The sequence below is a fragment of the Vidua macroura genome, chromosome 2 (assembly GCF_024509145.1).
Source record: "Vidua macroura isolate BioBank_ID:100142 chromosome 2, ASM2450914v1, whole genome shotgun sequence".
In the NCBI taxonomy this organism is placed as follows: Eukaryota; Metazoa; Chordata; class Aves; order Passeriformes; family Viduidae; genus Vidua; species Vidua macroura.
Window position 1 is genome coordinate 58,101,291 of NC_071572.1, and position 19,327 is coordinate 58,120,617.

The following is a 19,327-nucleotide window of genomic DNA, read 5'->3' on the forward strand; positions in this document are numbered from 1 at the left end:
GGAACCGGTAAGCTAACAAAGACCAGAATCCCAAATCTGAACCTAAAACCCAGGATGCAAGTCAAGACACAGTCAAGGCTGTTTTTCTTTTCTCATTACTGACAGTGAGAAGGTTGGGGGTGCACAAGAGGCAGAGGGGGCACAGTCTGGACAGCTGACCCAAACTGGTCAAAGGAATGTCCCAGACTGTAGAATTTCATGTTCAGTATTGAAAGCTGGGTGAAGAAGGAAGCAGGGGACATTTGGAGTGACGGTGTTTGTCTTCTCAAGACACTATTACACATAACTGAGCCCTGCTCTCTGAGATGGCTGAACACTTGCCCACCCATAGGAAGTAGTGAATTCATTCCTTGCTTTGCTTTGCTTGTGTGTGTGCCTTTTTGCTCTACCATTAAACTGTCTTTATCTCAACTTTCTCACTTTTTCAAATCTCTCTTCCATTGCTTAGGTGAGGGAGTGAAGTAGATCAGTTACCAGGTGGGGGTAGACCATGACACTATGCCACAAATAGTGCTGGTTATGACATTTTCCTTATATATTTATGGATTCCTTATATATTTATGGAGTTTTCAGTCTTTCATATTTCTCACATTATAAGTTAAATAGAAAAGAATAATCAATCCATAGATTTTTTTTTTTTTAGAAAAAGAAATAAGTCACAAAATATTAATTCATATCACTTTGAGAAAAAGCAATGATGAAGCTTCAAAAACATTGCATTGTAAGAAAGTAAAAAAGAGAAGAATAAGGAGAGGCAAAAGTTGAGATACACCTCCTTTCAAATGCTTTATGACTCAGTGACTGATGTGGAGGATTTAATAGTGAGTAAAATTGTCCAGCATATCCTCACAAGTCACAAAAGATCAAATTGATTCTTTCTTAAAAGGGAATAAGAGGCTTTCTTTGGCACATGCAGGAAAAGTTACGTCCCTCTCAACTGCAAAGTTCAAAACAGTCATTAGGTGCTTCACAAATTCATCACTAGTGAAAACATATTCCTAAACTTAATGCTGACTAAGAACATTCCCATCTGAAAGCAGCATATAAAAATATATTAATACATTTTAAAAAATATAAATAATAAACAGTAAAGAGCTTTTTCTTTTATCTCCCTCCCTACCCTCTGTCTTCAACAATTGAAAGCTAATTGCAGTACTATTGACCAAGGATTTTCATAGAGGTAGCCGGGAAAAAAACAAACAAACAAACAAACAAACAAACAAACTAGACTGGTTGCATTTATTCTCCACACTGCATCTGGTACCTCAAAACTTTGTTTGATTTAAGCATCTCTGATTTTGTAACATATGAACATCCTGGAAATTTTGGTTAGTTTTTCAATCTTTGTAACAGAGATCATTCCATGCATTATTAAAGAATGTTGGTCAAGGACTGCCAACAGTACTAACACTGTACTAACACTGAGATTATAGGCAACACTAGATGAAGTGCATCACATTAATTTGTAATAGTAATCCACTGTCTCACTCTCTTAAGATTTGACTCTCCAAAGCATGCAAATTATTTATGTCATTCAGATTAATGTTAGTGGATGCAAACTACAAAATATGCATCTTAGAATCGGAGGGAAAAAATCATTATTTATGCATTACTTTAGATCATTACTTCAGCACAGTGCCAATATGTTTGGAATGCTGGTGTCTATCAATAATCCTTCCCATTATGTGAATAAAAGATTTGACACTAAGTAAAATGAAATTATTTTTAAAGAAGTTGAAACTGTGAGACCATAACCATTTAAAATATGGGTTCACTGAAAGACATTCCTTCTTTAATATGGGGAGAAAACAAAATATGTATATATATTCTGTGTTTATGGCTGAGATTTCAAAAATTCACAGAATGGTTGTTTTTGGAAGGGCACTGCTGGAAGTCATCTCTAACCTCCCAGCTCAAGCAGGGCAACCTATAACTGGGTGTCCAGGACAATTTCCAAAGAAGTTTTGAATATCCACATGGATTCCAGAGATTCCACAGCTTCTTTGGACAACCTGTGTCAGTAATCTGTCACTCTCACAATGTTTCTTGACATTCAGATGGAGTGTCCTCTGTTTTCGTTTGTGCTCATTGCCTCTGGTCATGTCACTGGACACCACTGAAAAGAGCCTGGCTCCGCCTTTGTTTCACACTCTTCACAAGTATTTATGGACATTGATAAGGTCTCCCCATGAATATTCTCTTCTCCAGCTGAACAGGCCCAACCACCTCCGTTTTTTCTCATATGTGAAATGCTTCAGTCCCTTTATCATTTTTGTGGACTATCTTTAGTATGTCTACATCTCTCTTTCACTGAGGAAGCCCAGGATTGGACACAATATGCCAAGCCTTATCAGTGCTGAATAGAGAGGCAGGATCATTCCTTCTGACCTGTGGGCAGCAGTCCTGCTGCAGTCTGGAACAACACACTCTACTGCAAGAGTGCACTTCTGGCTCCAGTTCAACTTAGTGTCCAACAGGACACCCAGGCTCAGCTTTCCAGCTGTGGGAAAGCAGTGGTAGGCCCTACCCCTGGGTAAGCCCCAAGATTTTCACGAGCCTTTTTCATGTTCTCTGTAATCAGGTTCCCCATATTGTGCAGCAATGGGTCCGTATTTTCCCTAATCCTCTTTCTGTCACCTATGCACTCACAGAAATCCTTCTTGCTTTTTTGACACCGCTGTGCATCAAATTCCATGTAGGCTTTAGCTTTCCTAATTCATCTCATCTCTGGAATCTCAATCAGTATTTCCGTATTTCTCCCAAGTTATGGCTCCTCGCTTCCACACCCTGTGTATGTCCTTTAGGTTTGGCCAGGAACTCCTTGTTCATTAACACAGGTATTTTGCTGGGTTTTTTGCCTGACTTCCTATTTGTTGGGATGGACCACCCTTAAGCATGGAGTGGATGATTCTTGAATATTAATCAGCTTTCTTGGGCCTTTCTTCCCTGCAGGAACTTATCCTACAGGAGTCTTACAAGCTGACCTTTGAAGAGGAGGAAGTTATCATCTATTAATTCCAGAAAATTCCTGGATTCCCTATGCACTAGAGTGCTGCCAGTCTCAGAGATCTTGGGGTGGTTGGCATCCCCCATGAAGATCATGGCCTGTGAATGTAAACCAGAGAGCCTGATCCTCTTGTTGTTCCTGGTCAGCAGGCCTATAGCAGGCACCCATTACAACATTAACTTTGTCTGTACTCACCCAGGAGATACAAGCTGCTTTACATTAATATATCATGATACATAATTTTTCAAAGGAGTTTACAGATGTGCTTTGATATGTCTGTTGAATATTTCACCCTAAGGGTTTACAAGTAGACCAAAAAACACCCCAACAAACTGAATGGCAGATTATAGAAAATGAGTCACATCACTGAAGGAAAATGAAGAGTAAAGATGAAGTTCCTCATTGTATAATACAGAATTAGACTTCAGCTATGGTAGTGAAGCAAAACCCCTACATTTTTTGACCCATACTCTTCAACGTTAAAGTAAATCATTATTAAAATTGATTATTAATTTAAAGGCACAACAGTCCGATATCCTACAGATTAGCTGATGAGGCATTCAGAGAGTCAGCATTGATGTCATCTTCTAGATTAAGTACTAACTACCTTTGTTTTGGAAGACACTGATTTTGAACTTGTTGGTTGTTGTTGAGTCAGTCATTCTACCTTACTTGTCAAAGCACATAATGATATTTACTCCTTCCTGAAGTAATTTGAAAAAGACAATAAATAAGTATTTATCAGGAGGCTGATAGGCTGAATATTTTTATCTGAAGGTTTCATGAAATCTTATAAGCCAAAATGATGATTGAACACCTGGATATGAACAAGTTCATGAAGTTAATATTGATGAGTAATTTAATGTGCTTAAACAGATATAGGCATATATCAGCAATGATGGACAGAAATTTGAGATATAATAGTGCATATAGAGTAAAATAACTCTAGTCTATTTATTAAGTACATATCTCAGACCAATAACACAGAATTTTTTTGTTTGCTTGATGGGTTGATTTTGGCTGTTGGGTTTTATTTGGGGATGGGAGTTTTGTGTGTGTCTGTGCATGAACAGTAATTCTCTATGGATTTAAAGCAGAAATATCATATTTGATTGGTTTTAGTGATGTTTCACCATTATCAAATATTATTCACCAAATTCATTAGGGACTGTTCAGAATTTAGCTCTTCTGAAAATGAGTGCTACTCAGTACATTTTCTGGATATAAAAATCTAAGTTTAGACTTTACAGACTGAGATTCAGCCCATCTGAAAATCACCTACATTTCCACAGCTAGAGTTTCCTTCTAGTTAGACATCTTTAAAGGCCTAAGATCACAGAAAGAATCATTGGTCTAGGGTTGCATAAAAGTTCTTGTCCGTATTATTTTTTAGCAGTAAAATACTGCAGGGAAGAAAATGTGATAAATTTTAAATGTTTTTACAAATATTGAAAATTCTTCCATATGGAACTAAATACAGAATGAAGAACAAGATAATTAAAGAATCTACGTGTACTGTTACAAGATTTTATGCCATGGCAATGGCTATATACTCTGCTACATGTTGGTGAGAAAATTAAAAGAAGTCTCTAATGTTGATTTTTATCTCTTCACCCACATCTGGAAAAAGTCTAAGACCAAGTAAATGTCACATAACTTTATACAAGTGCAGACATCTATATGATGAGAATATTTTCCTAACTCTATATTCCCTATGTAGAGACTTGGATAATTCCAAAATTCAATTCACACATGAGATGGATTTTTCTAACCACTAGCAAATATTTGGAAAAAAGTTTGTCACAATTCTTACTGTCCATGAGAAAAAATTCTGTCACAAAGAATATTTAAATATTTATTTAAACAAAAATAATAAGTGGCTATGGCTGCAGTTTCAGCTTCTTAGAGAGCTACCTTGGGACCTGAAAAAATTGAGTGCTGTATTGTTTTCTTCTGGTAGGTTTCTTTTACTATGATCAATCTACTTTACATCCCTGTTGAATTCTGACTTCTTGTAGGGGTCATTGTTTCTTATTCCCTAATAATTCTACTAGGGATGTACAAACTTAATATATTTTTACCATTTACTGAGTTTGCCAAATCACAAGGAACAAGCACATGTTTTATGAATTCTCAGGTGGGTTTCAATGTAAAGAAATGAAAAATAAAAAAAAAAAGTGATATTTGTAGAGTCAGCTAGCAGCAAAAAAGAAGGGGGGAATCATTAAAAATGCCTTGGTTGGTTTTTTATGGTGACTCTCCTAAGAATAAATTGACTATGATATTGGGGTTTTTTACAGCTTGTAAAGTTATAGTCCTGACTGATGCTAAAGGTACTTTTTACCAAAGGTATAGATTAAAAAAATGACATTGCACATTACATTTCTATTTCTATACTGTATAGCAAGACTTACTTTTTTATGTTATTGATTGACATATGTAGACAAAATTAAGTCATTGCTAGTTTCCAAACATTATCTTATTTAAAAGCACAGAACTATTTTAGAACAGAGCAAGGTTGCTTAAATTGTCTCCTCTTGTTCAGAGGAATGTCAGATGTTAATTTGTCTGAAAATTAGTCAAGAACAAGAGTATGGAGCTTAGTTATTGTTATTTAAGTATGGGGTTGAAATAATTATTATTTCCACTCAATATGACCTTTCAAAAGTACCACAACACCAATCTTTGTTTAATGATAAATTTTAAAGTTTTGGTTTTTTGTTTTTTGTTTGTTTTTATATTAAATACTGAAAACTTTGAATAGATCCAGTTGTTTCTTTCAATTCCATCAAGTCTCAGCTCTAAGACACACTTTTAAATCAAACCACAAAATAAGAATGCAGAGCCTGGGCATGACTGAAGGCCACAACTTCTCTAGATGGTTTCTATGAAGGCCCTAGAGGTACAATAGAGCACCAGTATGAAATTAGCTTACCATGAGACACCCAAACACAGACTGCCTGCAGCTTCTGTGTGAAAAAGATCTGAGTGGATTATGGGAAATGCTAGGTTTATGACTTCTTGGGTCTTTGGTTCCTTAAGTATCAGGAAAACTGTACATAGGAAAGCTAAGGACCCATACGGACGTGAGTGTTCAGTGAAAATGATGACCTCCACAGTATTTCTGGTAGGATAGAAATAAAAACTAGTTTGTGTCTAGATTTATGTTCAGGGTGGTAAAGTATTAGAGGTAGAGTTACTGTGAGCTTCCAGAGTTTCAATGGATAAGTTTATATTGTCAAATAAAATAGGCTCATTCTCCAGTATGAAGGACTTCTGGCACATCACAGCTCCAGAATATATACAATATATAGTATATACAGAACATATGGCTTTTTCTATCCTGCCTCCTGGGAACTATCAATGGTCTAAATATTACCTGGAAGAGTGCTAGTTCACAGAAGTCAAAACAATGCCAGAGGCTAGAGCTCTCTTTTAAAGAGTGAAGAAAATGTACTGAGTTTAAATCTGTGTCCCGGTTCTATTTGTTTTACTGATAATAACAGAGTCATTAGGTTCAAACTTGAAGAGTTTGTGGGTTTTGGTAAATCAGAGTTGACATGAACTGATAGTCCTGATTTATTAAAACAATAGAAAAAACTGTAACCAAACACAGCTTCTGGGAAATAAATCAGAAAAGTGGGAGACAGGATATCTTTTATGAACTGTCAACACTTTTAGTCTGTCTTTTTTTCTTATTTCCATGATAACAGGATCTGAATTTCTTTTATATGTCTTTTTTTTTCTTTTTTTTAATGTATCAGAGATTTTTTCCCCTAAATCAGGGTTAGTCTGCTATTAAATGAATCTTTACAAATGAAACAGTCATCCTTTGATGCAAATGAGTCATATTTTCTTTGTAATATTTGTTAGTATTTGTTTTGCTGGTAGATAGGGTCAGAGACTGACACAAACCCCAGTTATGTTTTACTAAAATATACAACTTCAATGAATTACAGAAGGATAAGCTAAGCAACGCACATAATCATTACAATGAACAAGTGCCTATAGTGATTAAGAAAGATACATCACCAGTTACCCCAATAAAGATCCAAGTCTGACAAACAATAGATGTGGAACAGCCACAGTGAAGGACTGGAAAACCATGACTGGTAACTGGGAACTGTATATCACCAGTTTCCTCAATACTTTACCACCATCCAAGTCCAAGAAACATCAGCCATGGGAAGAAACTGTCACAGTGAAGAACTGGGGAACCACGCAGAGTGCTTGGGAAATCCAGGGGTGCATCCACCTTTGCAGGTCGTGAGGCTTCCCCACTTTGCTGTGACTGTGGCCCAGCTTTTATACTGTTAAACAAACAAGCTGACATAACTTCTAATTTCATTCTCCTGTTGGATTTCTCCCAAAGCCTGGCCAGGGCTCAATGAGGCACCAAGGGATCCAAAACACTGCTGATAAGGGCAGGAGTGGCCTTATCCAATTTCTGGATACAGAAAGGTAAACACATGTTTTGCCTGTAAATGAACACATAAGACAATACTTTGTTAATGAGCAAATGTATATACATAACACTTGATTAAAAAGTTCATCTATAGAGCAAATTTGGTTCAGGCCTTAGTACTTCAGTATTAGATGAAACGTAATATAAAGAAATGTAAATTTAAGCATAAGTGTTGAGTACTGTATCCAGCTGTGGGATCCCCAACACAGGAAGGGCATGCACCTATCGAATCAAGTACAAAGTAGGGCCACCAAGTTGGTCAGATGGATGAAGCACCTCTCCTGTGAGGAAAGGCTCAAAGAATAGGGTTTGTTCAACCTGGAAAAGAGAAGGCTTCTGGGTGACCTACTTGTGTCCTTCCAGTAGCTGAAGGGAAACCACAAGAAAGATGGAGAGAGAATATTTACAAGGGTATGTAGTGACAGGACAAGGGGGAATGAATGTCTTCAAACCGAAAATTGGTAATTTAAATTAGTTATTAGGAAGAAATTCTTTACTGTAAAGGTGCTGAGGCACTGGAACACGTTCCCCAGAAAAGTTGTTCATGCCCCGTCCCTGGAAATATTTCAAGCTAGACTGGATGGGTTCTGATAAATCTGGTATAGTGGAAAGTGTCCCTGCCCACAGCAGAGGGTTGACACTAAATGATCTTTAGGGTGCCTTCCAACCCAAATCATTCTATAATTCTATGATAATCATTAAATACAGACTTTTTTGACATATATGCCCTCTTCAAAAAATTTGATTCTAGAGAATATCTAACATGGATGGACACATCTGCATGGGAATATGGCTCTGATGAAATCAAATATTTTATATAATATGCTGCCTTCTTTCTATAATCTATGATAAAAAAACCCAGGTTTTTACTATTTTTTATTTCTTCCTTGCCTTGCTCTTTCCACTAAAGAAGTGTTTTAATACACTAGAGAAAGAAAATAAAAAAAATTCCCACTACAATTCAAATTCTCATGAGAGGGAGATGGATTACAGAACTGTCCATTATTTGAGATTTTGGAAGTCTTTTTTTTTTAGGACTTTTGATTAAATTTAGCCAAAAATCTAAGCCTTTTTTTCACATCAGTCTTACACTATTTTCAATTGTTTGGGTTTGTGTTTGGACAGACAGGCAAGGATAAATTTCAAAATGAGTCTAGAGAAAAAAATGCATTGCTTTCTTTGTGTTAATCATACAGTCATTTGGCAAAAAGCCATAGCTTGTCCATACCTCAGAGAGATAATTTTAAATTTGGCAGCATGCTTGCCCTGCTATCTGGAATAGCCCTTTTGACATATCTTAGAAAGCTCTCTGGAATTCAGCTAAGCTGCAAAACTCAGAAAACTGTGGGTTGCGTGTGTCCAGGAGAGGCTTGGTCAGTATTACTAAACTAGCATGTATTTTAATAAGCAAAATAAAATCTGGGCTTTCCAGGGAGTAGAAGAAAGTTTTTTAACAATGATGGAGATGTAGATGTAAGCAACAAACAGACTTACAGCTGCTAGCAAGACAAAGCATTCAGCTTCTCATACTGGTGGCTGAAACCAATGAGCAGTTCAGCCTTTGCCTGCTATGGTTGTTAATTGGCTCCTGCTATAGTCAGAGAGATGCCTGTAAGTCTGAGTTAGTGCCTACAGTGTAAAACTGACTGATATTTTTGTTTCCTTGATCCAATGCATGTGGATGATTGCTCTTGATTTTACTCAGTAAGCAAGGGGAGAGGTCTACAGTAGACTCTATGTTTCAAATCTCACCCTGTACAGCTTCCAGAATGAAGTAGACTTTGTGTGTGTGTGTGTGTGTGTGTGTGTGTGTGTGTTAACTCAAAATCGGTGTATTTACAGCTTCACAAGAATAATGTATCTTAATATTCTTTTAAAAATCATAAATAAATTATACTAGTTCTAGTCTTAGAGGGAAAAAATATAATTTTATTTATAAAGTTTTGTATAAAGGGAGAAAATCATATCACTCCATTTAATATTTTAGGTATCTGAACCTAGAAGTTCTCTAAAGACTTCGGGGTGGTGAATCATTGTTTCAGAACTTAAAGGTTTGGCAAAATTGCAATTCATGGAGAAAAAAAATTCTAATTAGTGATTCAAATGATAAAGCATATTTGTTCTCATAATATGCCATAGCACATGGCTTCTCATAAATGGAACATTATAATTTTTTCAATATAGACTATGACAGCAAGAATTTATGATTCAGGGAAAAACATTTATTTGGTCATTATTTATCATAGAGGATGATAATACTTGGCACTTTGTGTCACCTTTTGCATTTAGATTGCTAACTTATATGTGGCACTTGTACTGTACAATGTGTTGGTTGATGTGCTCTTTAATACCAAATTAAAAAAAATTGATCAGACAGAAACCATTATTTTCAAGGTCCAAAAAATAGTAAAAATTAATATTGATGTGAAACTTATTTGAAGCACTTTAATTCCTGAATCTCTGGCCACTGAAATTGGAGAGAAAATCACAGGAAAACAGATTTTCAGATATTTTCTACTATGCCAGTAGTACTTTTAAGCTAAAATCCCTAAAGAACAATTTATATTAAAATATTTTGGCACTTCCAATTTGACCTTCCTGAAAGTGGAAGAAAATAAAAGTGTTTAGGCAGACAGAATGATTTAAACAGAATGTGACACTAAAAGTTGACAAAGGTTAGAAAAGTCTCATTTGTGACTTAACTGGTCCATAGATAAAAGAAAAAAGACATTTCAGAGAATTATTTTGTGGCATTCAGGAATGGGACATGAATTGCATCTATATTTCACAAAAAAAAGAAATCCCAAAACCAACAAAACAACTAACCACTGTTTGTTTTTCTTTAATCTCATTCTGAAAGTATATCATCTTCATATGATATATGTAGTCATATGAACTCTATTCAGATTCTTAATAGAGTGAAAGTGGATTGACCAGGAATGTCCTACTCATTGACTTATAGTTAAATGCAACTTGTCATAGATATTTATTGCTTTAAGATGCATATTTGAATTCCTAATTTCTTGAAGTACCCTCATGTTGTCGCAGGGGTAATAATTAGCATTGACTCCATGATTCTCAGAAGGCTGATCAATCACTTTTTTATACTATACTTATTAAGAAATTCATTGCCCTTACAGACAGTCACGAACAGGTGGACCCAATTGGTCCTTGAATCAAAACACCATCACCATTGGCCAATCAAGAAACCACCCTTTGGTAAACAAATCTCCATAATACATTCCACATCTTCACAACAACAGGGGCAGCAAGTGAAGATAAGAATTGTTTATCATTCTTTCCTCTGATCTTCTCACAGCCTTTCCCAGGACAATGCCTGGGAAAGTTGTGCATTGCTCTCAGTGGCCAGAGAGCTGCTGCCACATCCTCGCAGCAAAATATCAATTTTCCCTTGAATGTTTAACAGGAAAATAAATAATGGCAAAGAATAATAAAGAAAATGTTCCATCATTTAAAAAATATTTTCAAGGAAAAAAAAAAAAGGACCAAACCTCCCCTGTCTCCATTTTCATTAACTTTTTTTATAGGAATTGAAGTTTTGTAATGGAAAGTAAGAGGTGTCTGAATTTTAGCTGCTGGCAAAAATGAAGACTTCCTTGTCTGATTGGGTCAGCTCAAGCATTTTAAATACAAGTTTGGAATTCACTTGGATTTTTACTATAGGAACATTTGATGGATTTTATATTAGGAACATTTTAGCAGTTCTACATCAAGTCTGGTTGAGAAATGCTGGGTGGAAACATCTCTCAACAGTGGAGGTGTGTCCAGGTTATCTGTCCACAGGACCGAACCATTTAAATATCCCTTTGTGAACATTTAAACAGAGAGATCAGAAGAACATTAATACACATCAAGTTTCAGTAGGAAGGTGTGAGCTGGAATCTGGGAGGGATGTAGCAAACCTATAAGCTTCATCCAGCTATGCAATTGTTTCTGGAATGAACATCTATTTCCTTATATAAAAATAAGCTACATCAATAATAGTTTTGCCTTTGTTGGATGTTATACTTCTATAATAGCTCCACTGATGGGGAGGTCAGTGCAACACCATAGAGAGTCATGTCCAAAATCAAAGTAGAAATGTCAGTATAAAGGGTATGAATTCATGAGGTCTCAATCTCATGAGGACTAGGTAAATTTCTCAAGACAATGATGTAAGATGTGAGCAATTCCAGATGTTACTCTTTTCAGCACTCCCTGACACCTATAGTACAGAAAATGATGTTTGAAGCTGATGCAGAAATTAGATTATGCAAGCACGATATAAAATAAAGCCAAGCTCATCTGAAAATTTCACTTACATAGTGAATAATAATATAAATATTGAGGTATTTCCTCAGAGAAGTGCAATATTTTATTCAAAATAAATTTTATATTGTCTTAGTATGATTTCACAGAATTTCTCTTAAGAGCTTTAAAGTTTGTTTAAACAAAAATGTTAGATATTCGCAGAACTGACATGATTATGCTGACTTCTATTTTTACAATGTTCTATCAATAGTATTCTTACTGCTCAATCCAGTCACTATAGCTGTTCTTAAAGGTATTCTTCAGCTTTTTTTTTCCTTTGGTTGTTCTATTATGTAGCTGATACAAGTGTGATTTTAACATGAAATTTGTTAACTGTCTTACTTTGTAGACTAACAGATTTTCAGCATAGATGTGTAGGTTGTAATGGATTGTATTGAAACTAGTTTTACAGTGGTCACGGTCTATCAAACTGCTGAAGGAAGGTAGCAAAAATGATTTCATGGCTCTTTACAAATATCAAAACACTTAATCTAGCTATCTTTTCCTAGAGCCTCTAAATTTTATTCCTGTGTTCCTCGATTTCTTTCTAGAAACATAAGCACTAATATAATTTCTAGTGAAGCAGAGGTTCCAGTGCTTGAGGATTCTATCATTTATGAGTGGAGTATGTGCTTAGAGCAGTGATATATTATGCTGTTTAGAGTTCTGCTGAATTCTTGATTCCATTTCATATTTTCCCAGAAATTAATTTAGCCTGTATTATCTGTTCAAAATTTGCTACACTTATGCAATATATCAGCACACATAAAGGCAGCAGGAACTGCAAACAGCAAACAGCTTGCCATGGCTTGGGCAATTTTACAGGAGCACCTTTAAGGAAGTGCAAGTGTGTTCCAAAGTTCTGGATTTGCCTAATGCCTGCACTTCTGCCTACCATTTAGCTTGCTGTAAACTAAGTTTATCATTAGGACAAGGCACTTTGCAGGTGGGTAAAGCTGGCATGAAATTCTCTGGTAGCCCATCCTTGAAGAGGTGAATGTAACAGCAACTTGCAAAGGAAGAAAGATGATTTATCCTGAAGAGCTGCTTGCAGGCAATGTGATGAGTTTGTAGACTTGACCAGATATACACAGGAATGTTCCAGCCCTCAGGAACCCCACAGTGCAGACCTCAGTGGCTAGTGTGGATGCTTTTAAATTGCGCTAAGGATCTGCCCCTGTACTACTTCTTCTCCCCTTTCTAATCAAGGCCACAAGAAACAGCAAATACCACAGCAGAAAGTGCCTAAAACTGCCTCATCCCATTGTTGAAATCATTGCTCAAAGACTATATAAACATATATTCTAGGACATTTTTTGCACATCTTAACTGTCAAAATGCTCTTTCTCTTGATAGTCCCTCTATGTGAGTGTGCAAGAGACAGGATAATATGCTGAGGAGGGGAAAAAGCATAACCTAGATGTAACTTGGCAAGAAAGGAGACAGGTGGCTGATCTGAAAGCATCAGAGGTTTGCTCCAAAAGTACCTCCTGAAATAGAATTGGTTGTAAATTAGAATTGCCCTTTATAAACAAGGTGTATTGCTCTAAGATCTGGCCATCTGATTATGGGTGCAGATGGTCTGTTACTGTGGGGATTTAGAAGTGTAAAGGGATACATGACAGGTAAGCGCCCCAGGCTCATGTCTCGGTGGCCTAAAGTTATACAGGCTGGATTCAGTTTGTAATTCTTTTTGAACAAGTATTTTTTTTAATAAGATTACTAACAAAGGTGTCAATGCTGTTGCTTGAGTGTGCAAGTTATGTCCACTGCTTCACTATATTAAGACAAAGACCATCAACTATTTTTATATGAACCACAGAGCAATCTAAGAAATTCTGAAAGAGCATGTTTGCTGTAGATCTCGAATATTTAAATATTTGCAGTGAGTTATGTATGTATATGAATCTAGTTATTTATATACTTCTGCTCACATATAGAGCTGTATATAGAAATTTACAAATACATAGTGAAACACACAGATTTATAAATACATATATGCTCCCATGTACTCAGCATATACATAAATAGGTACATTGGCAAATGAGGGCTTACTTCTTCAGACAGAATTGCTGTGTGCTGTCGTTAGAGCACTACAAAGTAAACTGACCAAACAGCTTATCATCAAAACAAAATGGACAATGACCTAGACTTATAAAAACAGTACTCATTAAGTTATATTAAGAATATATGTTTAGTTATGACACAAAAAAACCCTCCATCAATACATGAAATGCATTTATGTTTGCTGTTTATTTGGGAACTAGTTGTCTTTGTATTAAAGAGTTGGCTTGTAATGCAAATAATCACATTGTTTTAGCACATTATCAGAAAATTTACAGGTCTTTCTGCACTGTGGACTGCATCTGGGTCCACAGATACTGTGGCACCTGGCTTAACATGTGAGGAACAAAAAGAAAAACTGTTCCACTAAAATACTTAAGATGCCTAAACCAGTCTCTTAATGATCTCCATTAATTTATGAGGCACATACAAAGTATATAGTGCATTTCAAAGCATTCCTTATTCTATCCTAATCCCAAATTCAGGATGAATAAGCTTAAATAAAATCACATATGACATTGTTTGCCCATTTATACATGTTTTTTATATGCATACTATATACAGAGTTTTTATTGGGTATTGAGATAGTCGTGGGCTGGACCTCTAAATAGTTGCTAAGAGTCAATGCAGGTAAATTTCAATGCAATATGTACTATGCTGTCACATTGTTGTATCCTTATGGACTCAGGTGAGTCACTTTGTGTTACTTGATTCCCTTCTAAGCTCTAGTTTCTTATGTCTATCTAAAATTAAATAAAAAGTATAATAACAAATTGAAGGTCAAGGACCATCTCCTATGACTTTCTGTATTTCATATTGAAAATACAATATAGCAAAAAGAATACTTTATTACCATGGAGAAGATTAAATGAGGTACAATTTTATTTCTGAAAAATATTTATTCATTTGCAAAACAACCTGGTTTTCACCTCATGTTAAAACATTACAGTTATACTGATATTGTTAAGTTTGGACATTAAAAGTCTGACATGGAGTGGGATATTAAAAGTCTGAGAAATATTATTGTTTACTTTTCCATATTTATTTTCTAATTGTTCATTCTTCTAATTTGGATTTATTTGAGATAGTAGGAATTATTTTCAAAAAGGATATTAACAACCTCTGGACATTATTAATGTGCAACATTCCAAAAATATTTCCTTTAAATTCTTTTCTTATTTAGCTCAATTACCTTCAAGAAAAAACATTTGAATATGAAGCAGACAAATACTTGGACAGAATACACTAATGGAATTAATGTCTATGCAACATAGGAAGAAGTACAGACATATTGGGGGTCTCAAAAGGATAAAAACCATACACTTCAGTAACCTCTTAGCCACCAAAGGAATGTCCTTACATCTCTGTATGCATTTCTGAAACCCTTTAGGATGAATTATTCTTCATAACAAAGACAAGACCAAGTTTGCAAGTAGGGTTTGTATGCTCAAAAAAACTGTTTAATATTTTTGGCAATTCCAAGTGGCTAATGGAAAATGGTTCATCTCCCTATAGACTTTATACCACCTGCTATTACTAAAAAATGCCATTGTCCAACAAGGTGGTAGCCTGCTGACAATATATATAGGTTAGTTGTTTCAATAAGTTTTAGTTTTCCTATGAACATTCTGGCAGTTTAATACAACCTTATATAGTTAAAAGTAATTGTGAGGACAGAAAGCAAAGGTGTTGTTTGTTGGTTTTTTTTTTAATTAAAGATGAAAGAAATAAGAACAGTTTTATATCATTAGTGCCTTTTTAAACTGAGATCCAATTCTACTCTTAGTGTCTTATGTGGAATTGGTGGTCAACCAAGAGAAATGTATATTTTATTTGGAGAAATGTAAGGGAATCTAAAGGATGCTGTGAACCAGCACAATGACTTTGACAGCTGGATCCTGTATGGAAATACTAAGACTATGCTTTAATTCCTATTGCATGCTAAATGCAATATTCCTGACCTTGCACTATTGAGAGCTATGGCAAAACTTTCATTTATTTAACTGACAGTTGGACTAGACCCTGAATCACTTGCTCAGTCAATAAGTGTAATTTTCTATATCTGTGGGCAAGTTTAAAAGAAAACAAAACCACCAAAACCTGGACCCAAACTGTTTCAGTCGAATTCTCCTTACTAATGGAAAATGGTTAGAATTATTTAATCCTCCTTGAATCTGAGAGGATTAACTCCCAAAGTTACTTACAATTCAGAGGATGACTCTTGTTTTCACACAAATACAGTTTTAATACTTGGTCAGGACTTCCTTTCTTTGAAATTCAGCCCTATCATCTTGTAATGAAGAAAACTAGCTTTCTAGTCTGTCATAAATTTATACCAGATGCAAAATTTGTTTCTGCATCTAGTGCTTAAATGGGTATCGTCAATTGTTGCATCCCGGGTTTGGGTTTAGATTAGGGGTTCTAATCTACGTTAGCTAGCCGAGTCCTGTGTACCCCCGTGCACCTCCGTGTTTCTCCCCCGCCAGTTGTTAGCTCCAGGCTGCCTGCTATTGGACCGTTCCCCCCGCCACTCCTGTGACCACTCCCCCATCCAGTCCCGGGAGTTCTGTGTCTGTCACCCTGATCCTGCGACCCTACTCGCCCCGAAGCCCCGTGTCCGCCCCTGCCGCATTCCTTTTGGTCGCTGTGGTACACATCATCGCTGTGGCACACGTCATCGCTGTGGCACCTGCATCGATTGGGTGGGAGGGTGTCTGCCGTCCCTGTCACACCCCCTATATCATCCCGCTCCCCCCCGCTCCTGGTTGCCATTTCCCCCGCGTGGGCACTGGAAGTGCGGGTCACGGCCCCTCCGCCACAGCTCTCCACAGCCCTTGTGGGTGATTTGGACATTCCTTCCCTTTTCGCCTGAGGCCCTCACACAGGCAACAAAACCCAGCAAGCCCCGGCTGGCACACCACGGCAGCGGCATGCGGGAACAGGCAGTGGCCCAAGCTCCAGAGGGAGGCGGTGCCAAAAGGTGCCAGAGCTGCCCGGAGCCAGGAGAAGCAACGAACTGCTGCAATCAATAATGGAATTTTAAATTTATTTAAGACTAGTCACTACAACAGAGATTTCTAAAGTGGTTGCAGAGTCTCAGTTGAATAAGCTACAACAATTTGTTATATGTTTGTGAGAAAAGTACTTGGAAGTAGTGGAGGATTGGTGCTGCTTTATTTGTTTAAATGCTATGGAAGTTTTAGCCATAACACTTCATGTATAACCAATATAACAAACAGAAAATATTTTGCTCTTGAACAGACAGGTGGTACTCAGTGTTATCTCATCTGCTCTTAATAGGTATATTCAGTCTTTTAATTTTATTATTTTATTAACCAAACATATATTAATATCATCTATATGTTAGAAAATCTGTTGCTAACACATGTTCAGAAGGCAAATTATTATCTGCACTAGCTTGCTTACATTGTTTTAGGGCTATTAGGCCTAAATGTGCTACAGCCTACAGGTGTATTCTGAATCCCAAGCTACCCTTTCCAGACATAATTTTAAAACATTGCTTTAAAAGCCCTGGGAGGCCCCGGAGTCATTCTAGCTTGGTTTATTTCTTTTTTTTCTGTACATTTTGTAGCACATTTGTAAGAGTGTGCCCCAGAGCATTAAGCAAAATCTATCAATAAAATTGTCTGAAATTTGTCCTTCTATTCACCCTTAGACATGTTTGGATTTTTTTTAACTTTATTATTATTTTTTAAATTACTCAGCAAGTGGTGAATACAGTTTTGTGTGTTCCCTTACAGTTGTCTGCAGTCATTCTTGATAATCAGTTACTGGTGTTACACCTACAACATATACAGAACTGGAACAATGTATGCATAAGTGCACTCTGGTTTTCATTTAATACTTGAATGACTCTGAAAGAAGGGGGGTGATAATACTCTACAGAGTCAAATAAAATTCAAGATTCCTCATTGCTGCTTTAGTGCTGTGCTGCAATCTGGACAAACAGAAGTCCTGCTGTCCTTGTCCTGAATATAATCAGCTGTTACCAGATGTCTGAAAAGCCACATGGTGCCTTTACAATGTAGACAAACATCTATGAAAGAGGAGAGGCCACAGCTGCCTCATCAGTCATCGATTTCTGCTCATGGTGGCTTCATGTTGGGGTTATAATCAAACTGTTGAAAACTTTTCTGTGTTAAGCAAAGATTAAACACAGCAAGCTTGTCATTCTGTGAGGCACATGTGAGTCTAAAGCATAATTACTGTCTGTAGTGTTTATATATAAGCTTGGGCTCTGTTAAAGGCATAGGGTTGAGCTCTGATCCCTTTTAGAAGGCAGATTCTCAGCATATTCACTGACTTAATATGCATCCAGGTGCTCAGTCTTGCAGTCTGCTAGGTCAGTAAAAAAATTGACTGTGATATGCAGCAGTGTGTCAGTTTGTTTTTTCGTAAATATACTGTGAACACTTTAGGCCAAGCTACAAGCAATTCAATAAAAAACAATGCAGGTAAAAATTGCATGGGTCTCTGTATACCTATATTGCTAAATATAGAAGGGGAAGGATAAATCTAGAGCTCCAAATCTGCAAGGCTATACTAATTCCAGGAAAGTTAAAAGGGAGGTATTATGGGTACATGCACATAGTTGTTAAACTCATCATGTTAATGTGTTAAGAAAGCATATCCCATCATTTAATTTGTGCCAGCCACCATTCCAAACAGTGCTTAACCCTGATTTGGTCATTCCATGTGCTCAGGGCTGTTCGTAAAAAGTGATGTATTGTGGCAAGCCTGACTGGGTGGGCAGGAGGGTTAGGTCTGCATCTATAAGCCATGCCATGCTACTCAGGCTTAGGGCCAAACCCGGTCCATGGCACACAATCATGCAATACATGAAGTGCTGTTGTTCACTCTGCTTATCTGTAATTTGGGTCCATACCTCAGGTTTGGTTTATTCCAAGTAGATCTCTCCAAGACAAATCTGATCTATTCAGTCAATTTGGGTTTACAACAAGTTTATTTCAGATGACTCCAGGGTCAGGCATTAGTCCCTGGCCTGCCCTTATATATCAACTTAAACAGAGACAAAATTTAACTATTGTAAACCTGTTTTGAAGTCTACTTCAGGTTTTGTATCATAGGTACAACTGGAGAAATGGGAAGATACAATATCATCTGTCTTCTGACATGTTTATACAAGGTTTTGCCAGAATTTCTTCTGTTAATGGAATGTTTAATAAATGCTTATTTAATTACTTACTTGTGACAAGAGGATTACAAAGGTAGACAAGAACAACATAAAACCATGCCTGCTGTCCTTTTATAGTGAGCTTTGATAGATATATCTCACATCTGCTAAGCCATTTACCTCAAGACAATTCACGGGAAATTCAATAAAGAAATTTCTCCTGAGCTGTCCAATATCCACCATTACAGATTCAGGAGTCTTAACACAATACAGTTTTTTGCTTGTTGCTTAAGGCATCAAAAAATACATTGACAAAACAGCACAA